This window comes from Anabrus simplex, chromosome 1, assembly GCF_040414725.1.
Source record: "Anabrus simplex isolate iqAnaSimp1 chromosome 1, ASM4041472v1, whole genome shotgun sequence".
Lineage (NCBI taxonomy): Eukaryota > Metazoa > Arthropoda > Insecta > Orthoptera > Tettigoniidae > Anabrus > Anabrus simplex.
In genome coordinates, this window is record NC_090265.1 from 1,687,901,710 (window position 1) to 1,687,914,782 (window position 13,073).

Sequence of the window (13,073 nt, forward strand, 5' to 3'; positions counted from 1 at the left end):
AGTGTTCCCTGACGGTGACGGCCACTTTCAACAGAATGCGCCAAGCCGCAATGCCATTATTGTAAAGGGCTGGTTTCAGGAACATGCTAGTTCATTTGCTTTAATGCCGTGGCCCCCAAATAGCTCCAATTCGAAACCAATTGAACATCTGTGGTTCGACTGGGAGAAGCTTAGAAGCTTCGTATTAGATAGGTGGTAATAATATCGTCCCTGTTCTGCCAAAATGGCGAATGTTACAATGCTCTTCCTATCCATTATTTCCCTTAAGACTGGTGACGCCTTCCAGCCACATATTGATATTCGGTCCATCAGAACAATTTCCGCTGAGTTCATTTTCCTATGCTCGTGTGTAAAGGAAAATGAACCTTACTGTACCATACTGAAAGAATATATGTTTGCATGACATTTAGCCACTCCTAGAGTGTGATGTATTTAAGGTTCATTTTCCTTTACACACGCGCATAGGAAAATGAACTCAACGAAATTTTTTCTGATGGACCGCATATCAATATGTGGCTGGAAGGCATGACCAGTCTTAAGGGAAATAACGGATAGGAAGAGCATTGTAACATTCGCCGTTTTGGCAGAACAGGGACGATATAATAGCTCATCGGTGTGTAAGTTACTTGGAAAACTTACAAATGTCCATTTCATGATCCGGGAGAATATTTCTATATTTCACGAACTGTCCAACATAAGCAAAAAATGTGTGCAATTCTCGAAGCCCAATTGACGAAGTGCTCCAAGACGTAGCTTCATGTCTTGCATGCGTATTATGTGGCTGATGGCGATGATAAAGCAGGCTCTGGCGCTGTTTCCTGTTTCGGAAAGTGGGAGATTTCGTCTGACAGTTACGTTTTACTGTCATCAGTTAAATATTGTCTTGAAAAATCAGATGTCATTTGGAGACTGTATCAGTAGAGGGTGAAGGTTGACTACTTCACAGCTACCACAACGAGATGTATTATTGAAGAATATGCTGGCGAGACCTAGTGTTTACAGTGCACTTTGTCTTCTGGCATGACCTAGGGCAATTTTGTTACTTTCATTGATAAGTCTCATCTTTGGCTTTGACAGTTTGAAAGTGACTGAGGTATGAGTGATGCTAGTAATGTCATTCCTTATGCAGCCAGTCCCTGCTTTGAATGTGAAAGTGTAGTTCATAGGGTCGGCTGGTCCATGCATTTCAGTGGGCTTTGCAGACTGAGATGTAATAGCAACTTCTGGACCAGTGAAGAAAGCAACGGGAAACTACCTCACTCCTCATTTTTCTAGTACGCCTCTTCAGTGATGCCTAGGAAATCTATGACAGCTGATAGCAGAGCTGTTGAGAATCCAAGCAACCTTCGGGCTGAGGACTTAATATACATACAGATAAAACCAAATATTTCAAATTTACGTGTTAGCTGCCCTTACAACCGCAAACGTTTTTATTACCACCTTTGTGCAGTAGGACATGGAAGTCTAGGAAATCCCGTGGTTTAAGGTGTTTTGAGCTGTGACGTCCATGGCTCGAGTCACGTACTAGAGTTGTATTTTTATATGATTTTTAGTTTTACTGGATCATTTAAATAGGTTGATAGTCCGACTCGTTGGCTGAATGGCCAGCGTACTGGCATTCGGTTCAGAGGTTCCCGGGTTCGATTTCCGACCGGGTCGGCGATTTTAATCGGTTCTGATTAATTCTTCTGGCTCGGGGACTGGGTGTATGTGTCCGTCCCAACACTCCCATCATCATATTCAGACAACATACCACATTAACAACCAGCACAGAACACGCAGTAGTGATTACATCCCTCCATATAGGGTTGGCGTCAGGAAGGGCATCCGACCGTAAAACAGGGACAAATCCACATGTGCTACGCAGTTCGCACCCGTGATCCCACGGGTGTGGGAGGAAACGGTAGCAAAAGAAGATTTTTTGCTATTGGTATTACGTCGCCTTTAGGTCTTATGGCGACGATGGGACAGGAAAGGGACTGGGAAGGAAGCGGCCATGGCCTTAATTAAGGTACAGCCCCAGCATTTGCCTGGTGTGAAAATGGGAAACCACGGAAAACCATCTCCAGGGCTGCCGACACTGGGGTTCGAAACCACTATCTCCCGAATAGTGGATACTGGCCGCACTTAAGCGACTGCAGCTATCGAGCTCGCTAAGAAGATTTAAATAGGTTGATAGTCTCACATTTGAACTTCAGGGATGATAGCAGATTATCATTACATGTTTAGTATTTCTTTTGTATCTATGTATATGGTAGGGATAGGGTCCTGCTAATAGTTATTATCAGACTGTGTTTCTTATTGAAATACTCACCCTAACGGACGGCCGTTCGAATCTCGACCTGCGCGCATTGGAGTTTTGAAAAACTAGGTCAACTGTCCATGGTTCAGATTGTTATCTTGGTGGTGACGATTACTGCATTTTTAGTAAACTGTACTGTTTATTTCATGCAAAGAATGTCTAGCATGTATTTTGTAACGGTAACTGTCATCATCGCCCGGAACGCGTGGTGGACAAGTTAAAATGTTCTCATAAAGCTGTTTGTGTTAATCAGGTATAGCCTATAGTGCATAGCTTTCGCGAATCCTCTAGTTTCTTTTTTGCTTAATATGAACTTTTCCGCCATATGAATTTTGCGAAGGGAGGTTTAGATTCCTTCCTTTAAACAGTTTAAAGCTTTCAGTACGCAGGTAGTCAATGAACTCCTTAGCTGCAACATACCCTGGTTCCTCTATTTTGAATGTAAGATGTGTGTACTTACTTATTTTGAATTATTCATTCAAGCCTTGAGTAGCATAAACTCTTAGACGTCTTCGTAAAATGAGTAAGCCAGCTTTTTTTGTAGGTTCTTTAATTTATTCATTTATTACTGTGTAGACACAAAATAAAGGTACTATATTTTTTGCCTGTATGATAATTTTATCGTATTCTCCTAGGTTTTCAAAAGCAAATTGGTTACAAGCTGAGTTTAAGAAGGACTGCATTCCTGGAATGTTTTCCTTTCAAAACTCACTCTGAACTTAGGGACATAGAAATATGTTCACTCTTTTTCTTTTTTCCACTGTTTGATGAGACTGCGTATACGCCATGTAAGGGCTATTTCAGCTTAATTTGATCAGAGAGTGGAATATTTTCCTTGTAAATCTCACCCATTCATTATAATGTAAAATAAAACCTAATGTTGTCCTATGTTATTTTCCACCTCACTCCACTGATAAAAACCGGTCTCCGTTACAAGGAAACTTGTATATAAAGACGTAACTTATTTGGTCCTTTGGTATACTAATCATTTTAAAATCTGTTAAAAATATGTAAAACAAAATTTGGAATGATGCTACAAAGGAAGATGTTGCGAGGTGTATTGGAATGAGTCATGTTTCTCATTTCATGAATCAAGCAAGAATCTGGCAACGAGTCTGTACAGTTCAAGAAGTGCGTAAAGCTTCGCCTCGATCTGCGCGTAACGTATACACTTTCATTATCCATTCTAGATGCTGCTAAAAGTAGCATAAGGCGTTCCATAGTGTCCACGTGATACGCACAAAGGTTACCAGGAGAATTTCAAGGCTCTGTCGTGATGTGACCTGAGTAGGTACGACAAGAGAACTTGAACAGAATGAATTAAGGACGGAGCGATTGGAGCTGTCGATAGGAGATGACTGGCTGGCTCCCTGTGGAGTCTCCATTCTCATGTGATACATCGATATTCGATTGTTTCTGTTAAGAGAGGTGTGATATCAATAAACAAATCACTATCAGAGATTATTATCTAGCCGTTTGCGTATTTTTGTAGCCCAGGAACACCTACGTTCCTAGTGCTATAATTATTTTCTTAAATCCCTGTAATCCTCTCTTTGTGTGCTGTTTGCAGTTACATTACACTGTTCTTGTTAGAGATCGCCAACTATCCGCATTATCCACATACGTACATTTCTCTACGTAGACTTTGTTCCCCTGTGGATGAAGGTGGTTGACTACATCCACGGTGTCTACATCTGCCATAAGAGATGTAATCCCAGGGGCTTTCAACTTGGAAGAGTGGCTTAGTTAACTCGGGAGCTCTAGCTGAGTCTGACATAGCTTCCACTTACTTATGTCAGCCTTTTCACGTTTCATTTTCCTGTCCGACTTTCCTTGGTCTACACTAGTTCTCCTTTGACCCCGACGGCAGTAGATTTGCAAGGCCTAGCATGAAATGCAGACATCATCTTCCCCGCAATATGGTGGATCTACGGGAGCTGATCAGCGAGTGTCGACAACTCGATGCTGCAGAAACTTGTGGACATCAAAGCAGAAGGCGGTGTTCCACTGTATTAGAAGAATGGTCCAGGGGGGTATCTAATTCTTTATCCGGTAAGCTTACAGTATTAACGTTCACATTATTAATAACATTAATATTCATTTCGTCATTTTTATTATTTAACCAGTTTATCGTCCAGGGTTGGTTTTTCCCTTGGACTCAGCGTGGGATCACACCTCCCGCCTCATAGGCAGTGTCCTGGAGCATGAGACAATTGCCCAGGGATGAAACTGGAGAAGAGAACAATACCTCGTCCAGATGCCCCCACCTGCTATGCTGAGCAGGGGCTTTGTGGGGAAGATTGGAAGTGATAGGCAAGAAAGAGAGAAGGAACTGGCCGTGGCCTTAAGTTAGGTACCACCCGGCACTTGCTTGGAGAAGAAGTGGGAAACCACGGAAAACAATTTCGAGGATGGCTGAGGCGGGAATCGAACCCCTTTACTCAGTCGACATTTCGAGCCTGCGTAGACCCCGTTTCAGTACTCGTACCATTCTTCAAATTTCGTGGCAGAGCCGGGAATCGAACCCGGGCGTTCGGGGATGGCAGCTAATCACACTAACCACTACGATACAGAGGTGGACTTTATTTCTTCATAATCAGAGAAATGGCTTCAAGTTTATACCTGTAACCGGAGACCGGACAATTGCCCTAAAAACTGGAATCTCCGGTTCAAAGCCATACAGTTGGCAACTCTAACCAATATGCAAAAACTTCACTTCCGGCCCTTGCAGTGTAACTCCACTGTCGGACCACAGGGTTTCAGGAGCAAAAGATGTCAGAGAAGGAGTTGTTCACATTCAGGGTTGACTGGTGGAAGGAAGTGAAGACCATAAAATTGTTATTAAAACCTTGGAGTGTTGATGTATGGCCTCTGTAAGCTGAGACGGTGTTAACACGCATTAATCTAGAACACTACAGCTAATGTCATAAAGCAGGGCCCCCTGGAGGGAGAACATAAGCGGACCTCGAGATAGTTTCTTTTTTATTTGATGTGTCAACACGCGTTGTTGGAGAAAGTATCTTAGGAGCGCTTTTTAACTTCACAGTGAAATATTTTATAAGTCTACTAGTATGTGAGCCTATCTTTGACAGCCGTGTGAAAAGCAAGATGTGAAATGAATATATTAATTTATCTTATGAATAAATCTTGCAAAGCGTCGACGGTTATGATAACTGAAGTAGATGAGTTAATTGTTGTTACTTAATGGCAGTTTCGCATCGCTGGCCGTATATTGTACCCTGGTGGGAGGTTTGTTCGGGTGCAATATGTACCCATAAATCGGGCACTCGCAAACTCACTCAGTGTCGCCTTGTCTGACTCGGAGAGAGTACGTCTGAAGTTCTTGCATCAGATCTAATGACACTTCACTTTTCCTTACAGCAGCCTCAGCATTTCGTTTCCATGGTTGCCTTAGGACGCCCTCTTCCTCTCTTCGGCATTTCGATGGTAAGAGATTTCTGCACTAAATGGTTCATTTCTTCTTCTGACGTGACCATACCAGCGGAGCTCTTTCTCATCCATCCTATCGCTGTTGCGCACAACTTTAAAACATCATCGCACATGCTTATTGCTCACCTTGCCAAGCACAGTGTAGCCCACCGACAATCGTAACATCCGCATCGCTCTTCAATTTGACTGGCATCCACTTATCACACAGAACACCAGAAAAAGGACGCCATTTCATCCAACCAACACTTACGTGGTGCTTGACATTTCCAATTTCTTTGCAATAATTTAAAAAAAAGGCTAGGAAAACAACAGATAGGGAATCTGCCACCTGGGCGACTGCCTAAATGCAGGTCAGTAGTGATTTGATTGATTGATTGATTGATTGATTGATTGATTGATTGATTGATTGATTGATTGATTGATTGATTGGTTACGTCGTTGAATGAGATACATTATAACGTTGAAGAAGGCTCCATGGCTAAATGGTTAGGGTGCTGGCCTTTGGTCACAGGGGCCCCAGGTTCGATTCCTGGCAGAGTCGGGAATTTTCACCATGGTTGGTTAATTCCGCTGACACTGGGGCTGGAGGTACGTGCCGTCTTCATCATCATTTCATCTTCATCACGACCCGCAGGTCGCCTACGGGAATCAAATCTAAAGACCTGCATTTGGCGAGCCGAACTTGTCCTCGGACACTCTCGGCACTAAAAACCATACGCCATTTAATGTTTAATTTTTAAGTAAATGTACCACAGCAGCTGAATCAAACATCTTCAATAATGCATTTGACCACAGGCCGCACAATCAGCACGACGCAACTGTGATATTCTGATGTAGCCGACAGTCGACATACTGGGAGACTGCGCTTCAAGGACATGGTATGTAAAAATAAAACAATATGTTGCAATTGTTGTTCTCTGTGTACGTTATGAATACAATGCGATTGAATTGTTTTATGTTTATGCACTTTGATTATCATTAATTATAGTCACAATCAATATAACTCAAACACCAGATTCGTCTAGATAAAATTGGAACTCCCGTCATATTAATACGGACAATTAGTTGTGTATCTATGGCTGATGGCTTAGTTTTTGTAACTGAGTCACTAATACCATCTAGCCGAGAAAAATGGTGTCATATTTAGTTTTGAGAAATTAAAATGATCATAAATATGTCTTTCAATAAATGAAACTTAAACTAACACCGATTAATTTATTTACATCGTCGCCATAAGACCTATCTGTGTCGGTGTGACGTAAAGCCCCTAGCAAAAAAAAAAAAAAAAAATTTACATCTAACGAATCGTTTACGAGAGACATTTGTATGGAATTTAGAGTCGACAAGTGTAGGATTCAGTGCATCGAGAGGGGAAAACTGACTCATGATCTAGATCTATGGAATCTAGATCTATGGAACTACCACGAATGATATGGGGCCGACGGCCTAGATCTTAGGTCCCTTTAAACAACAAATATCATCATCAACGAATGAAACAATCAGTTCTCCAATGATAAGTTGATGCCTCTTTGATAAAAGAGTCTTCTATATATCTCGAAGTTATGGCCATCCATCAATACTTCACATCACAGCCTGCAATATCACATCGACCGTCTGTACTCTAGCGCCCCTCTTTGATAATATGTCTCTCAGTCCTGGCCATCCATCAATACTTCACATCATAGCCTGCAAAATCACATCGACCATATGTAAATTAACGGTCTTCTCTGATAATATGTCTCTCAGTCATGGCCATCCATCAGTACTTCACATCACAGCCTGCAAAATCACATCGACCGTCTGTACTCTAGCGCCCCTCTTTGATAATATGTCTCTCTGTTCTGGCCATCTATAAAAACTTCACATCACAGCCTGCAATATCACATCGACCGTCTGTATTCTAGCGCCGCTCTTGTCTCTCAGACCTGGCCATCCATCAATACTTCACATCACAGCCTGCAATATCACATTGACCATCTGTAATTTAACGGTCCTCTTTGATAATATGTCTCTCAGTCATGGCCATCCATCAATACGGTTCTTAGGTACGGTAGCATGGCGTCACATATTTTGTATAGCTAATTTCAGATTACCTCTGCCATAAAGACATATGTACATCAAAATGCCAGCAAAAGACACAGAACACCCCTGAACTAACAACAATGGTCAGTTGTTCTTACTGTTGATAAGTTTTAGAGGTTTCGTGGTTACATCACATTTTGTTTTCTTCCGGCTCTGTGAGATTAGCGTGTCAAACTCTCTCTCCTCATTTCGATCGATATCTTCATTATATTCCTGATCAAAAGGAGCTGACTCACTGTTTTGTAACAACTCCCACCATCGCCAGTTAGTTCATAACCATGACGAATGAACAATCAATCTACATCGGAGATGCTCTCCATAGACAGAACATACACATTTTCATTATAGACTATTATGGTTGACTGCAACGCTCTATCCACACAATCAAACGTCGCCACAACCGAGTATGTGCCTCGTTGAGTTCTATACCTCTTACCTTTCAATCATTAGAAATTCAGTCTAACCGTCGTCGTCTTGGTACCCATCTACTTCCCTTATCATCCTAGATAACCTGTCCTCCTCCATACGCCTCACATGACCCCACTACCGAAGTCCGTTTAGGCGTACACCTTAATCCATAGAGTTCATTCCTAACATAGCCTTTATCTCCCCATTCCGAGTGCCTACTGGCAAAAATGAGGGCAATTGTACTTGACAAAAGAGTGACTGAATGGGTGGCTAAGTTTCTAGGAAATAGATCTCAGAGAATTAAACAAGCTTTATCTAACCCTGTAATAATTAAGAGGGGAATTCCTCAAGGCAGTATTATTGGACCTTTATATCTTCTTATATATATATAAATGATATGAGTAAAGAAGCGCAATCAAAGGTAAGGCTTTCTGCACATGATGTTATTCTATACAGAGTAATAAATAAGTTACAAGATAGTGAGCAACTGCAAAATGACCTCGATAATCTTGTGAGATGGGCAGTAGGCAATGGTATGATGATAAACGGGGTTAAAAGTCAGGTTGTGAGTTTCACAAATAGGAAAAATCCTCTCAGTTTTAATTACTGCGTTGATGGGGTGAAAGTTCCTTCTGGGAATCATTGTAAGTACCTAGGTCTTAATATAAGGAAAGATCTTCATTGGGGTAATCACATAAATATGACTGTAAATAAAGGGTACAGATCTGTGCACATGGTTACGAGGGTATTTAGGGGTTGTAGTAAGGATGTAAAGGAGAGGGCATGTAAGTTTCTGGTAAGACCCCAACTAGACTATGGTTCCAGTGTATGGGACTCCCACCAGGATTACTTGATTCAAGAACTGGAAAAATCCAAAGAAAAGCAGCTTGATTTGTTCTGGGTGATTTCCGACAAAAGAGTAGCGTTAAAAAATGTTGCAAAGTTTGGGCTGGGAAGACTTGAGAGAAAGGAGACGAGCTGCTCGACTAAGTGGTATGTTCCGAGCTGTCAGAGGAGAGATGGCATGAATTGACATCAGTAGACGAATAAGTTTGAGTGGTGTCTTTAGAAGTAGGAAATATCACAATATGAAGATAAAGTTGGAATTCAAGAGGACAAACTGGAGCAAGTATTGGTTTATAGGAAGGGGAGTTAGGGATTGGAATAAATTACCGAGGGAAATGTTCAATAAATGTCCAATTTCTTTGTAATCGTTTAAGAAAATTCTAGCAAAACAACAGATAGGGAATCTGCCACGTCGGTGACTGCCCTAAAAGCAGATCAGTAGTGATTGATTGATTGATTGATTGATTGATTGATTGATTGATTGATTGATTGATTGATTGATTGATTGATTGATTGATTGATTGATTGATTGATTGATTGATTGATTGACTCGTGTGTGTGGTGGGAGGTAGAATAACATCCATGGCATTCCCTGGATGTCATCATTTTTTAAGAGACGAATAAAAACGCCCCCAGGGGCTCTTAACTTGGAAGCGCGGCTTGACGACCCCGGTGCCCTGGTTCCACTTGCTTGTGCCAGCTTCCACACTTTCATCTATCATACCCAATCTTCTTTGGTCAACTATTGTCGTTTTCCGACCCCAACGGTATAAGGTTTCATCAACCTAACGAGTATTTCATTTTCACGCTATTCGTGGTCCTTATCGTTCTATTGCCGATAACTTCATTTTTCGAATTGTCTGATCCCTTCCATTTTTCCCTCTGATTAGTCTTATTAGAGGAGTGTTGCCCATTTGTACTGCCTCTTAAAACAATAACCACCACCACCATCTCATTCTGAGTACCCTCTTACAATTGTTTCCATCCGTTTCTAGCAGCGATCAGCCCTGAAAATGGTTTTCCGTGGTTTCCCATTTTCACACCAGGCAAATGCTGGGGCTGTTCATTAATTAAGGCCACGGCTGCTTCCTTCCCACTCCTAGCCCTTCCCTGTCCCATCGTCGCCATAAGACCTATCTGTGTCGGTGCGACGTAAAGCAACTAGCAAAAAAAAAAAAATAATAATCCAGGATCCAAGATATTAGACTGCAGACTTTCAGCACAATCTGCCACTAAGAACAAGTCGTCTGCATAGGCCAAATTGCTTAGGGCGTACTACACCTCTACCTAACCGAATACCCCCTGGCACGTTATACCTTTTAGTAGATAATCCATGTAAACAGTGAAAAACAAACATGAAATATTACGGTCTTGTCTAACTCCTGTAAGTACCTTGAACCAAGAACTCATTCTACCACTAACTCTCATCGCAGCCAAATTGTCAACATAAATGCCTTCGATGGCTTTTTATAATGTACATTTAATTCCATAATTCCCATATAGCGAACATCTTTTCTCTCGGTACTCTGTCATATGCGTTCTCTAGATCTGCGAAACTTAAACATAGCTACCTATTCCTCTCGTAGAATTTTTGAATTACCTGCCGCGTACTAAAAATCTGATCCTGACAGCCCCTCTGTGGTCTGAAACCAAGGTTTTCATCGAACTTACTCTAAACAGCTGATCACAACCTCCCTTACCGAGCTCGATAGCTGCAGTCGCTTAAGTGCGGCCAGTATCCAGTATTCGGAAGATAGTAGGTTCGAACCCCACTGTCGGCAGCCCTGAAAATGGTTTTCCGTGGTTTCCCATTTTCACACCAGGCAAATGCTGGGGCTGTACCTTAATTAAGGCCACGGCCGCTTCCTTCCCACTCCTAGCCCTTCCCTGTCCCATCGTCGCCATAAGACCTATCTGTGTCGGTGCGACGTAAAGCACCTAGCAGAAGAACAAACTCCCTTCCAAAATGCCAGTGAACTATTTTTTTGCTAGTGGCTTCACGTCGCACCGACACCGACAGGTCTTATGGCGACGACGGGATAGGAAAGGGCTAGGAGTTGGAAGGAAGCGGCCGTTACATTAATTAAGGCACAGCCCCAGAATTAACGTGCTGTGAAAATCGGAAACCACGGAAGACCATCTTTAGGACTGCCAACAGTGGGATTTGAACCCACTATCTCCAGGATGCAAGCTCACAGCCGCGCGCTCCTAACCGCACGGCCAACTCGCCCGTTAAATGCCAGTGAACAACGTGCCTGGTATTCTATCGAATCGCACATTTTGTTCTTATGAATTCATTAATATTATTGAGAAGTGTAAAGCCATTTGTGTTACAACCTGTGTCCACTCTTCCAATAATTGTTGAAATGTTATAACACATTACGCCCGATTATATCAGTGTGGTTCCTCTTTCCTCACTGGACCAAATAGGAGTGCGATGTCGCGCGATTCGATGGCTATATTTTGAGCTCTCAAAAAGATGTTATTAAATAAAAAGTTTTCAAAAAATTTACAACACAAGAGGTTAACTAGAAACGTATAGAGGGCAGTTCAGTACGAGACAAGGAGTTCTGTTATTTGTTTGAGGAGTACATCATTAATATACAGTAAGTTAGGGTGAACAGACGTCCCGTTGTCCCCATGAAACGAAAACGGGACACCAAATTAGGTAAATAGATAAATAGATATGGTTTATTTTAACTGGCAAAGTTGGGGACACGTATCCCTGCCTTACACTTAACCAGTGAAATAAATAAATAACATAAAGTAAAAAATATTACAATACTGAAAAAAAATTATAAAAGAGACTGAAATAATTTACTATGCTATCTTACGTGCATAGAATATCTATTACGAACACAATAAAATTACCATTTTCTTCCTGAGTAAATAATATAATAACTACGAAGATATTAAAATACAATGAATTACAATAATAATAATAATAATAATAATAATAATAATAATAATAATAATAATAATAATAATATAGATAAATCTAGTATAATTTCTATTTTAATGCCCAATTTTAAACAATTCTCACAATCACTGTCCCTTTTTTTTTATTAATTCCTGTCCCATCTTTCCCCTTTTTATTAAAATAATGGCATGGCCACAGTAGTTGAAGACGCTTTGAATGTTAAATAAATGGTGCATTAAGTAACCGCCATATTACGGGATCAAAAATCTGTACGCTGCGTGATTGACAACTGCAGTAGGAACTGGATTATCTGGACAAACTGGTACTAGGGGTCGTTCAGATAAGCAAAAATCCGAATAATGTAATTCAAAACGTTAAATTCATAAAACAAAAACAACTGAGCAAGTGGCCGCGCGGCTTGGATCACGTAGCTATCAGCTTGCATTCGGGATATAGTGGGCTCGAACCCCACTTTCGGCAGCCCTCAACATGTTTTTCCGTGGTTTCCCATTTTCACACAAGTCAATTCTGAGGCTGTACCTTACTTAAGACCACGGTAGCTTCCTTCTCACTCCTAGCCCTTCCTTATTCCATCGTTGCTGTAAGTTCCGGCTCCATGGCTAAATGGTTAGCATGCTGGCCTTTGGTCACAGGGGCCCCCGGGTGCGATTCCAGGCAGGGTCGGGAATTTTAACCATCATTGGTTAAGTGCTCTGGCACGGGGCTGGGTGAATATGTCGTCTTCATCATTTCATCCTCATCACGACGCGCAGGTCGCCTACTGGCGTCAAATCGAAAGACCTGCACCTGGCGAACCGAACATGTCCTCGGACACTCCCGGCACTAAAAGCCATACGCCATTTCATTCTTTTTTGTTGCTGTAAGATCTATACATATCGGTGCGAGGGGGGACAGTCCCCAAGAAGACGATAGAGCTGATGAAGACCTTCAACATCAGTTCCGAGGAGTTCATTGACTGGGGGCTGAAAGCGCTCAGTGGTTCTCCTTTGATACTCAGACAACACTTATATTCGCCAGACTGAGGCATTTCTTTTTTTAATTTTT